The sequence below is a fragment of the Ambystoma mexicanum genome, chromosome 1q (assembly GCF_040938575.1).
Source record: "Ambystoma mexicanum isolate Mex_15411 chromosome 1q, UKY_AmexF1_1, whole genome shotgun sequence".
Taxonomy (NCBI): Eukaryota; Metazoa; Chordata; class Amphibia; order Caudata; family Ambystomatidae; genus Ambystoma; species Ambystoma mexicanum.
The window spans coordinates 634,964,530-634,977,279 of NC_090922.1; the positions used below are offsets into that span (position 1 = coordinate 634,964,530).

Sequence of the window (12,750 nt, forward strand, 5' to 3'; positions counted from 1 at the left end):
GGAAACAGTAGTTTATCCCAGAGAAGGTATTTAAACCTTTGTGAAGTCTAAAAGACATCCCTGTGTCACTGCACTGAGGGTTCTGCTGTGTAACACACATGAAAAGATGATGCCTATGGAGTTATCTAAAACTCCATAATCAAAGAAGAAAGTGTAAACACACACATCAAAATACATGCGAGTGGGAAAAAAGGCTCACACTGTTTCCAGGTTAAAAAAAAAAAAAAAAATCAAGTCCTCAAAAATCCAGCAAAGTTCATTTAATTTATTTATTTGCATTTAAAGCGCGCAAGCGGCCCAGGGGCGTTGTGGCGCTGTTACAGAACACTTCACTTGGGGGTAAACACAGTAATGAAACAAGTACAATCAAGTATGCATTGTTAAAGAGTGGAATATACAGTGGTAAGTAACAGTAGATTATACTGTGGCTTTAGTTACATATTGAAGCCAATTACCATTTGACAGAGTATTAGTACATATTGTTAGGGCTAGCAGAACAGTACTGTTTTGAGCTTTTTGCGGAAGGTGGTGTAGGAAGTTTCATTCCCAAGTGTGGTGGGCAATGCATTCCAGCTTTTGGGTGCAAGATGCTGAAAGCTAGTCCCTCCTGCTTTAGTTCTTTTGAAGGTGGGAACGTGACTCTTGGTGGCTTGATGGGATCTAATGGGCCTTTTGGAAGGGTTAAGGGTAATTCTTTCAGATAGGTATGGTGGTGCGTCAGAAGAGGCACCTGTGAGTAATGGCCAGTGATTTGAAGAGTATTCGCTCTTTTACTGGCAGCCAATAGACAGCTTTCCTGGCTTGAGAAATGTGTTCGCGTTTGGGTATGCTCAGAGCGGCCCTAAGAGCCTTGTTTTGTGTGACTTGGAGTTTGTTGAGGTTTTTTGTAGAGATGCCTAAGAATAGGGCATTACAGTAATCCAGTTTGGTACCTACTGTGGCTCTGGCGATAGAGAAGCAGTTTTTTGCAGAGAGAAAAGGCTTGACCGCGTTGATCATCTTCGTAGTGAGTGCGGCGGAGGAGGAGGCTACTGCATTGACCTGGCGGGTCATGGAAAGAGGAGTCGAGGTAAACTTCTAGAGTTTTTACCGCGGTGGACACAGTTATGGTGGAGTTGTTGTTAAAGGTTTTGTATTGTGGATGGAGCTTATTGACAGTTTCAGTCGTGCCTACTAGGAGGATCTCAGTTTTGTCACTGTTTAGGCAGCGGTCGTTTGCAGCCATCCACATCTGTATCGCGGAGTAGATTTTGGATAGTGCTGCTGCATCTTGTTCATAGGTGCCAGATAGGGGGAGTAGTACCCGAGTATCGTCCGCATAATTGGTGAAAGCAATGTTGCGACAGTCCAGATCTTTAAAGAGTGGGAGGGTAAAAATATTGAGTGTGGAGGCAGTGCATGACCCCTGTGGGACCCCGCAATGAATGGTGGTAGGGGATGCGCAGGGAGAAGACTTTCATGAATCTTCCTTTTAGGAAGGAGGCCACCCAGGCGATGGCTTCAGGTGAGAAGTGGGCCTCTTTTTGATGGGGGTCTCTAAGGTGAAGGGAATAAGCACATGAGCATTCTCCCTAACACCATTTATGTTGAACCACTACTCTTATTTTTGAAAAGACTTCCTATCACGTCACATTTTTGTACCGAGTGAGGGCAAACAAATTTAGACGGACAGATTTGCAACGACAGCCATTAGAAACATCAGTAAGTAATTACCCCTTTAAAGTTAGGGCCAGTTAGGCATTACACCAACCCAGGAACCTTAGTGAATACGATTTTCAAATGAACCCTTTTGAGTCTGGGTCTCTCTTGATGCCATGCCTGTCTCACATTTGACAACCTCCAAGTTCCATCATGCAGAATTGCTCCTGCAGCTTCCACATTGATGCTATAAATCAATAAATTACTTCTTCGTATAAGCATTGCATAAACAGGTCACCTTTGTGAATAAAATGAGGCACACTTTATAGAATGAAAGGCAGTATCTGCAAAGAATAAAATTTGATCAGCTCGATCAGTTTTTTCAATAGGCTCAATTGCTCAGACAGCATTTTGCTGCCTGAAGAGGGCCAGGTTTGACAGTCTCTGGCTGTTAAGAACCATACACATACAGTGTTCTTTAGTACTTCCTCAGCAGGATTTAGTATGCAGGGGAACCCCAATGTATATCATTTATCTCAATGTGTCTAGGATCCCAGACTGAGTTCTTAGTCTCGGGAAAGCTCCAAAGAGGTTTTGGCAGATCCACATGTACAGCGAGGACGATGGGAAAAGGCATCTCTCCTTGGATCAGATGTCTTCACCACTGTGGAAGCACCTTTGACCAATGCAAATCTCCATCAGGTAACCAACAGAGAGAGGACGAGTGGAAGGTAGGTGAAATAGTACCACATTTAAAGAGACATAGCAGGTAACTGGTAGCTTCCAAGCACCCTGGTGGGATCCAATGAGCACATCTTCATGTGAAGTATCCTCCCGCTTCGACAGCAAATTCCAGAGTGTCTTGCTACTAAAGGAGTTGCTGTTGGGCCGAAGCTAGGCATGCTAGATTACAAAAAGGTGGAAGGGATCTTTATTACAGTATTATACAGACAGACGTAGCTCAACCCATGTCCTAACCCCAAGAGAACAAAGGGTCACTACAGCAAATGCATTTTGTTGCCTAACCACCTCTGCTACGCATGACCCAAATGCCTGTTACGGGCTCAACCACATTTTGAAGCTCACCTAAAATGTGAATGAGGTGTGAAATTTAAATTGTGGGCGAACAAAAAATGCCCCAAGCTCTGCCTAGGCCATGTGCTGTGGGCTTTTTGAGAAGTGGGTACAATATGGGTCATTCCCACACTATCTCAGCGCCAATCACAGGCAAGCAAGTTCCTGCACTTTAAAAAGATAAACATTTTCATAACCTAGGCCGGTAGATAACATGGTACTAGCCACCGGCAATAAGCTGCTGTTTCCTCAAATCAGTCTAGCATCCACCCTTTAAGCTGCCAGGACACCCCCCCCCCCAAATACAACAGAATAAAGCAGAATGACAATGTATGTGTGCCATGGGCCTGAATGCTGAAAATAAACCCTTTTCTGCTAAGCGTGGCTTTGGGCCTCAACTGTCATTTTGATGAATACTACTTTTTCAGATTAGTAATGTTGGTGCTAGCAGGATCAGGGGGCAAATGGCAATTACATAATATTGATTCCCCCATCATAAACCCACTATGCTTTAATGTACATGTACACTGCTATTCTGCATGCATTATCCACTTTTCTCTGCTGTAAGGTGTCCATTTTCTTCAATAGCTGCTTGTGTGTCAGGAGACTGCACAGCAGAAAGTATACATTTGAGTCATACATGACACAATGAGCCAGCAGATGCCCCTGGACAGAAACACCACAAACACCACTTTTTAAGACACGAGAGAGTTTGATGAAATTAAGACTGTTTGGCAGACCTGACCTCAATGCAAAATGCATTCTCTAGAGCGCCTAATATATGAAAATACCAGGAAGGTTTACTCTGCCAGATAGATCTTGGTACAGAATGGTGCTAAAATTAATTGATGAGCAATTACACCTTTAGCCGGTCAAGTGGCACAGCGAGGAGAGAGCTCACTTTGACATCCGTGCAGAGCCTGCTAACGTAGGTTCGAATCCCGGCGGGGCCAAACTCAGCCTTTCATCCTTCCAAGGTCGATAAATGAGCACCACACACCGTGGGTAATAAGCAGCGCTCAGATACCTGAGGGTTCGTAGCGCTATATAAGTGCCAAATTATTATTATTAAAGTTAGAACTCAAACTTTACTGGGATCTTTGCAGAATTAAAACACATGAAAAAAAGCAAGTTGATCACAGAACACTGTCACAGTTAATTTATACATGATCAGGACAGTTCTGCTACTACATCCTTTTGAAGCTATGAAAGAAGAAAAACAAACCCAGCTAAAATAATTTTCATTCAGGCTAGCAAAAGAAAGACCCAGTCTTCTTAGAGCACACCACAATCAACTACTCCTTTATAGACAGAAAAAGTTACTTACCTGTGGCAACGTTCTTTCCACTGGATGCTACTCGCACTTATTCCTCATCTTTGATATAACCAAGTCTGCTTGCAGCTTGCTTCGGAAAACATTTTTATAGGGTCGAGCATCGTGCTGCGTCGAGTCATGGCACTAGACTGCCCTAGGATTGCGTCCTTCCACATATTCCTCATCTTTGATAGACTCCCAAAGCAGTTTGTTTTAGGAGGGGGGTGCCAGGACTTTCTATTTGTTGGTGTTATGGAGAACAGCCTTGCCATATGAGGCTTCCTCTTCTGATAGAGTCTATAAAGTAAAATGTACTAAAAGTATGCAGGGAAGACCAGATTGCGCTCTGCAGATGTCCTGCATAAGCACACCTCTTTCTAGAGCCGAGTAAGCAGCCACCCCTTTAGTAGAATGCACCCTCAAACCTTCGGCTAAATCTTTTCCTGCCAGAGAGTAGCATTATTTTAGTAACATGACAATCCATCAGGAAATAATTTGTATTGCGACGGCTAAACCTAATCTTTTTCCAGCGTATCCAATGAAAACCTGGTCATCTTGGCGAACATTTCCTGTCCGTGTAATATAGTAACTTAATACCCTCTTCGGGTCCAGACAATGGAGTCTCTCCTCTTTTGATGGGTGAGGAGGATAAAAGGTTTGTAATACTATACACTGCGAAAAGGTGAACCTCCAACACAACTTTAGGAAGAAAGGATGATTGAACTCTTACTTGAAAAAGGACGTGAAAGGAGGCTTTGAAGAAAGAGCTTGTAGCACACTTACCCTGCAGGCAGATGTGATAGCTACTAAAAAGGCTGTTTTTATTCTAAGAATTCTCAACAGACAGATACAAATGTAAGGGCTCGAAAGGAGCTCCCATAAGACATTTCAATACTAGGTTTAAGTCCCATGTGGGCACAATAAAGGGAGTAGGCTGGAACACATTTATTAGACCCTTAAGAAAATGTACTATGATCGGCACTTTAAAGTACAATCCCTCATCAGGAGATATCTTACAAATTGACAGTGCCACCAAGAAGTCATTCTCTGTAGCCACTTGTAGCCCAGAGTGGGTCAAGTGGGGCAAGAAAGATAGAACAGTGGGAAGTTTACATGTAAATGGATCAAGTTTCCTTTCCCTGCACCAGCTGTGAAACCTATTCCAATGGCAGTGGTATAGGGACTTCTTGCCGAAAGCAACACTTCCATCACTTCTTCCAGAAGGTCCCAATCCTTGAATCTCACCCTCTCGGACATCAGGTGTGAAGATTGAGGATCTCGATCTCTGGGTGAAGAATGAGACCTCCCTCCTGCGAGAGAAGGTCCTCTTTTTAAGGAAAGATGAATAGAGATTGTCATCTGCCCCCCAAGACGGTCTGGGAAAAACATTCTTCTGGCCCAATCTGGAGAAATAAGGATCATGGTTTTCCCGAACTTACTCAACCTCCTTATTACATGAGGAATGACGGGGAATAAGGCAACGTGTATAGCAGTGGAAACTCCCAGTCCATTACAAGCGCGTCTCCCAGAGCTACTCTTGGGGGAAATTCCCTGGAGCAGAACAGTTGGCACTTCTTATTGACACTTGTTGCGAACAGAGCCACTTGAGGGGTTCCCCAAAGGGCAAAGATCATCAGAAGGACTTCCTGAACTAGCTCCCACTCATGGGAGATCGTACTCTGCCTGCTCAGAGCATCCACTGCCATGTTTTTAAACTAGTTTTACTGCTAAAAGAGCAATTCCTTCTCTCAATGCCCAGAACCAGGGCTGCATTGCCTCTCTGCACAGGGGCAGTGACCCCTACACCCCCTCTCTTGTTGAGGTAGTACATGACCACTGTGTTGTCTGTCATTATCACTTTTCCCCCATATGGAGGGCAGGAAGGCCATCTGCGCTAGTTTGATTGCCCTCAGCTCTAAAAGGTTGATATGGAGTCTGGACTCCCGACTGAGACCAGTGTCCACTTACTGAAAATTGTTTCATGTGCACTTCATATCCAGTAAGGGAGGAGTTTGTCACAACTGTCATCCAAATGACATATGGTTGTCAAAAAGGTTCTCCTCTCATCACATTCTCTTGGCTGTCCCACCACAGGAATTCTTGAGCGACCTCTGTCAGGACCTGAAGAAGGTCTGTCATTCTGCCCGAGAATTGAGACCACTGGGATCTGTGAGCTGTGAGAAACTAAGGGGTGTCCCCGTCTAGTCCCCAGGTATCTGCCAGTCAGGTGGCCTGGACATGGCCATCACTTTTGGATCCAGTTCATGGGTGTGGACCAGTGGGAAAGGATCACCTGGATGGGGGTCCTTGGGGAGTGGGACACCGACGGGTGAGACGCGGTATCCCCCCTTCTTCCAACACCTTTTCCCCATCCTACCACGTAGGATATTCCAAAACACTGCCTCCGCCCCCCTTTTCTGACACAAACACTTTCACTAACACCGGAGCCATTTACCGGACATGTCCCAATACAAGGGTGAGGCAAAGTCAGGCAATTGACTAGACTCTCACACCCCCGACGGCCTTTTCCCTTCCCCACAGGGATAAAAAGTGGGGCACGACAGCACCCTACGAGCAAGGCAGATAGCACAAAATAAGAGCTAACTCAGCAGGGCAGTTCAAGAGGAGGAGAAAGACAGCACAGACCGAGAGGGTGACCAGGAGAAAGTCAGCCTTACCCTTTCTGACCAAGGCCTGTGCAACCTCCGCAGAGGGAATGATAAGTCTACGAACAACAGCCAGCATGTCTTGCACCAGATGTCAACTGTACACAAGACCCTCCTCCGCTGATTGTCAAACAGGGGAGAGATGCTGGTCTCTGTGGTACCAACATTGACTCCAAGAAGAAAGAAAGCAAAGCAGGTCATCACAGCCGATGAGTCCAGGGGAGTATGGATAAGAAACTGAACTGTGTTAAACGAAAAGTAGCCAATGGCTAAATTGAACTTAGAAAAACTAAAGAAGGGGAAAACCAGAAAAAGGAGGCTGGCACCACGAGGGTGCTCAAGCAGGATTACACTGGTCGATTACCCGATGGTAGAAAGACTACCGTAACCAGAAGCCCTTGGGAAGAGGCAAGGAGGAGGTCAAAGTGGTCATGCAGGGGTCTTGTAAAATCCTCCGTACCGTCGGAATCCCGCATGGTAAAATGAGTATATGAACAGTGTTGCAAAGGTTGGGAAGAGTGAACTCAATCGAAGGTTGACCACAATGGATTGTTTGAAAATACATTAAGAATTGTGAATACAAGAAGTATTAGAAGACCAGGGGAAGTGAACTGTCCTTGTCATTTGGGTCCCAGCCAGACAGTAGCCGATCCAGGGGTGGAAAGTTACCACCCAAAGTTCATTGAAAAGTAACTGCTGAGTTGATTTGATGAATACGATTTTGTGAAGGGTTTGCGCCCGGAAGAGGGGGACCCAGGGGTGAAATCACCACTCAAGGTATACGTGAAGCAGAACTTTGCGTTTTTTGGTTGCATCAGGCCTGGAAGGCAAGAGAGTTTTTATTGAAAAGAGACTGGCCCTCAAAGAACCAGACAGCTGATGCGGAACTGTTCGCTAGTGCTGGGAAAGCTCGAGTGTGTGCTGTGCTCAGGAAACCCACCTTGTCCCATGCTGAAAAAGTGGGGAAGGGAGAACCCTGGCAATCACATCCTGACTCACTTGTGAACACTTCATTTATTTATTGAAACCCAATCCCACAATCTTTCTGTAATTAGCTGTCAGGAACTTACAATACTTTTTTTTATTAGTGTAGGCCTTTTTATTTTGACAACGCCACAGGGACTGCCTTATTTTTCATTTGATGGTTGACACTTGCTCCCATCTTAGATTTAGGTTAGGCGTTTTTCCACCATGCATTTACAGTTTAATAAACACCCTTGAACTGATCACTTGTGTGTCTTTACTGTTGCCACCATGAGTTCCTTACAGAGCCCACTGAAGGGATCTCATTCTCAGACAAGCTTCTGGCACCAGTAAAATGAAGCTTCTGTGAAGGTGTCAAGTGGGACTTCCTGAAGTTCAGGAAGAAACCTGGCTTGTGGAGGAAGTGGCAGGTGCAATTGAGATGAGACGGGCTGTTCCGGAGAACCTCCCCTGATTAACCAATTGTCCAGGTAGGGGTTGATGTGAATACCCTTCCTCAGACTTGCTGAGATCACTGCCATAAGATTAGTGAAGACCCTCGGGCTGAGGTGAGACGAATGGCAGAACCCAAAACTGTTAATGAGAACCGCCAACTGTGAACCTCAGGTACTTTGTGCTTCTGATGTATGGGCACATGACAGTAAGCATCCTGAAGGTCCAATGACCCCAACCAATCCTTGAGTCGAAGGGCCTGAAGGATCTGCAAAACTGAACCTTCCTGAGGAACTTGTTCAAGCATCTCAAGTCCAAGATGGGTCGCACAACTCCGTCATCCTTGGGAAGTAGGGAGAGTACCGACCCTGGTTTCTTTCCGTCACAGGTACCAACTCTATTTCACCTTTCTCCAACAGGATGAGACTCCTGTTGGAGGAGCAGATCTGGAACCAAGGTAGATCTGGCTTTCAGTGGGCAATCTGGGGGTTTCTTTAGGAATGGAAGGCAGTAACCGTCGGCTAGCGTTTGTAGCAGCCATTTAAGGGATGCTGTGACAGTCTGCCTCTTACCACAGACTTGAGAGTCATTTTGCTGCACCACTTGCAGCAGAGGGTAATGCAGCGGGTGTTGCATGGGGAGTTCTACTCCCCCCCCCCCTCTGCCTCTGGCTCCACAAGGAGATCTCCTCTGACCCGTCAAAGAACTGTCTTCTTCTAGAGGTTGAAGAATAGAAACGAAAAGGGGTCCTCTCCACCCTTTTCGTGAGGGTTGTGGTTGTCTGATTGCTGCCCCTAAAGATTTGGTTGCCGTCCTTGAAGCCTGCAGCTTTTCCAAGCTGTTGTCAGCCATTTTGCTAAAAGAAAAGTACCATTGAAAGACATGTCCAGCAAACGTGTTTGGACATCCGCCAAAAATCCTGACTCTGAGCCATGTCACAAGTCATAGCACAGTGCTGGAAGCCATGGATCTACTTCCGGAATCCACAGTATCCAGACTGGACTGTAAAGATTGCTTCATGGCATCTTTCTCATTTTGGACTAGGCTTAAAAAAAACATACTTTCTTTTCCCACCCAAATGTGGTCTGCTGCAAGAGCAGCTACACCCCCAAAGGGTGTGTGTACTTCGCAACGCAATTTTAGCATTAGCCAATTTCAGTGCCATGCTTCCTGCACTAAACATTCTCTTTCCTAATGAGTCAACCTTCCTATAGTCCTTGTCGGCAGGAGTTGAAGGGTAAACCGCAGACTTGGGAGGATACAGTTGCAGACTCTCTGGTGTTGGATGCCTGCTCTGGAAGGGAGGATCTACTGAAGGCTGTTCTGTACTTCTTAGTTAACAGTTTATTAACAGGGGGTATGGAATCTGGCTTCAGCCAATTTTCCATTACACTCACTCTTAAGGGATCATGAAAGGGTAACACAGCTTCCTTTACTAGATCAATATCTAAAAGATCAGTAAAGTCATCGGTTTCTACAATTGCAGTTGGTTTTGATCACCCTAAATATTTAGAAACTTTACTTTTCTCTGACCTATAGAGAGGATCAGAATATCCAGCAACCTCTGGGTTCTCGAAGTCAGTTTCAGGACAGGTCTCCCTACTGCTGGTCTCTTTTAGTGTCTCCGCCAGATTTTGTATTTTAGATTCTGGAGATAATCTCTTCTGAAACATTGACTGTTCCGAACTCATACACAAATGGAGCTTGGTCTTCCTCCTCATCTTCCTCGAAGATAGAACCCATAGACCTGAAGAAATCTGTTCAAGGTGGGGGCTGGTTAGACTCGGTTTTAAAGTCTTTGAAGGGACAGAATGCCCCAATGACTTTGAATGCGCGGAGGGTCTCAATGACTTTGCAGAAGCGGTTGGTGATTGAGCCAACGGCTTTGAATGCTTCATCAGTTTCAAATGAATGACAAGCTCGACAGCTTTAATACCTTCAATAAAGGCTTCAAGGAGGAAGATGTTTTGTTTATGTGTCGTTGAAGACTCCTTCGACTTGTGTCAAGGAGCCGCTCTTCCTGGGCTCTTAGGCGTGCGGGAAGTAGACAAATGACACTCCCTACTGTATTCATAGATGTGGATGGGTGGCTTGACTTCCTCGACTCCTTAAGAGGGGCAGTCGGTGGAGCCTGCCTCTGAAAAATGTCAACCATTTTTAAGTGGAAATCTTCCCAATCCACAGGAGTTGAAGATTATAGGGAAAGACTAATCGGGAGAGGAGTCGAACAGGATCTGTGATGTCGCTTCTTACTTGTTTTGTGAGAAAGCAAGCAGCGTGATCTCGAGCGCCTCCGATGTTAAGGATGCTTTTTCTCTCAGGGATACATCTCTCGAGTCAGATGACTATTTTCGTTTGGACAAGGTATTGCCTGGTTCAAGTTTCTCCAACCTTTTCTGCAAGGCCTTGACTGCCATGGATTGACATGAGCCACAATCGTCCATCTTGTGGCCTATCCCCAGACACCACAGAAAGACCCAGTGGGGGTCTGTTATGGACATTTCTGCTTCACAGTCTGCACAGCGTTTAAAACTAGTCTTTGGAGTTGTAGAGGAGGTCCCAACCATGGCCCGCACTCAAACCGTCCATTTTGAAGTACCAGGAACATTCACGCCGAAATATGCGACGGATGATGGGCAAATAAACCAGCAGAGAGCTGCAGTGGGGCTCTGTCCAGTACCTATCAAAAGAACAGCACCTTTTGAAGTACCGACACCTAAGAAAACCTGGACAATAAGGTACCCATTGCAAAAGCCATATCGACAAATGAAACAAAATGATGAGTGTCAGAGCACAGTCCCTGAAGAAGCTAAAAAGATACTGAAGGAAGACGAATGGTGACGTCACAAGAACCCAGTGTAACGCTCACCTGACTCCCACGGGGGCGCTGGCCTGGTTCACGCTGCTGTGACCTCGTCTAAGGTGATGCGCAGGGTTCGGAAGACGGACTGGACCGGGCCCCAAATCTGGCTTGTCTGACTCGCAGAAGTATCCTTCTGTAGGTGAGAATAGGGGGTTAACTGTCTGCGGGGTAATGCAATCGGCCTCCACTTACCCCTCTCACCCTCCTCAAAAAACTTCTGTGCTTCCCCGTAGCGTCTCACCTAAGGGTCTGGAAGGACAAGCTCTCCATCCTGCTTCTGATGCAGGGGCGCGTTGGTATCCAGTTACGTCACTGGATTTTCGGATGGGTGAGAACCAAACTTGCTTGGCTTCCAGGTAAGTTTTTCTATAAGTGGTTCCCCTTGTGTCCATGCATTAATGTTCTAATGCTAGTGTCTTTTTCCCCATAGGGGCCGGGGTACGGAATGCCGGGGAACAGGCACCGACCCGAGGTGAGCGGTGAAATCTTTGTGGAAATCAGGTAAGTCTTTAATGAGTGTTTTGGTAATGTCTTTTCATTCACTCATTAACGCTGATGTCTTTTTCCCCTTAGGGGCCGGGGTCCGAAAATGCCTGGATGCGGCGCGGACCCGAAATGAAAAGGGGATGACCCAACAGGTAAGTCTTGACATGGAGTTTTAGCTTTCCTTTTCCCTTCTTTCTCTCACCTTTGTTCTTGTCTTTTTCTTCCTAGGCGCGGGGGCGCGACTGCGAATCCGGATGGTCGCTGCTGAACATGGAGGCGCCCTGTAAAGGTGAGTAGAATGCGGCGCTGCAGCGATCGATGCGATGTGCTTTTAAAAATAAATGTCATCCTTTTCAGGATTGTCGGCGAAATGTCTCTGGGATGCAGATTTAGCAGGTGAGGCCTTTTCCTTCTTCTGTTCTCTTGTTCCCTTCCTTTGCAGGTGATTCAGGATGCTGGCAGGTGTGGCAGAAGTCAAGATGCAGGAGCAGACACGGTGAGCGTCCAGCTGCTAGATGCAGAACAACGCGAAGCACGTGTGGCTGATCGGGTGTGGTTTAAATAGCCTTGGAAGAAGTTCCTAGAATGTGTCCTTCCTCCAATCAGGTATGTATCCTTCCCCGACCACGCCCGGGTGGTAAATGAGTCCCACAGGTAAAGTAGTTCCTTTCAGGCCTCAAGGAGGCCGGGGTTCTGCAGCATGGTCTGCATCAGATAAGTGCACCCAAACACTTTCATAATGAGCCTGGCGCCTATGGCGCCAGGACTGACGTTTTCTATGAGCCTGGCGCCATAGGCGCCAGGACGCTGTCCAAAGGGCCCCTATAAGGGGTTGCTGGGACCTTCCCCGGGGACTTGAGGTCCGCTTTCGGGGACGCAGGGCCTGAGCCGGCTCCCCGGGAGCGGGCATCGTGACACCCAGACTGACTCACACATACGATATGACGACCTGTGCATGATGAAAAGAGAAACACCATGGATAAGGGACATCATGAACCTAAAAGTGAAAGAACGATGTCAAAATGTTAGAATCTTATGCCATGAGCACGATGAAGATATTCAGTTATTTTATACATGTACATATGCATGGAACTGCAAGAAGCAAATAATCGTGAGGCTTGCTTATGCTTAGTAAGATAGATTGCGGCAAGTGCCACCTATACATATCTACCTCAAAAGGAGCACTTTATAAAAGTATGCTTCCACTATGCACAAGAACAGAATCAACCAAAGGTTACTAAAGGTCTCAGTAGAAGAGCCCCTCAGTAGGCAAATCGAAAACTAAAGACAGA

The 12,750-nt window shown here is 46.2% G+C and overlaps 1 protein-coding gene across 2 annotated transcripts in view; it reads right to left on the reverse strand.

Annotated features, from left to right (window-relative positions):
* The window catches only part of ABCD3 (ATP binding cassette subfamily D member 3), a 949,084-nt gene that overhangs the window by 790,225 nt on the left and 146,109 nt on the right, over window positions 1–12,750 (reverse strand). The window lies entirely within an intron of this gene.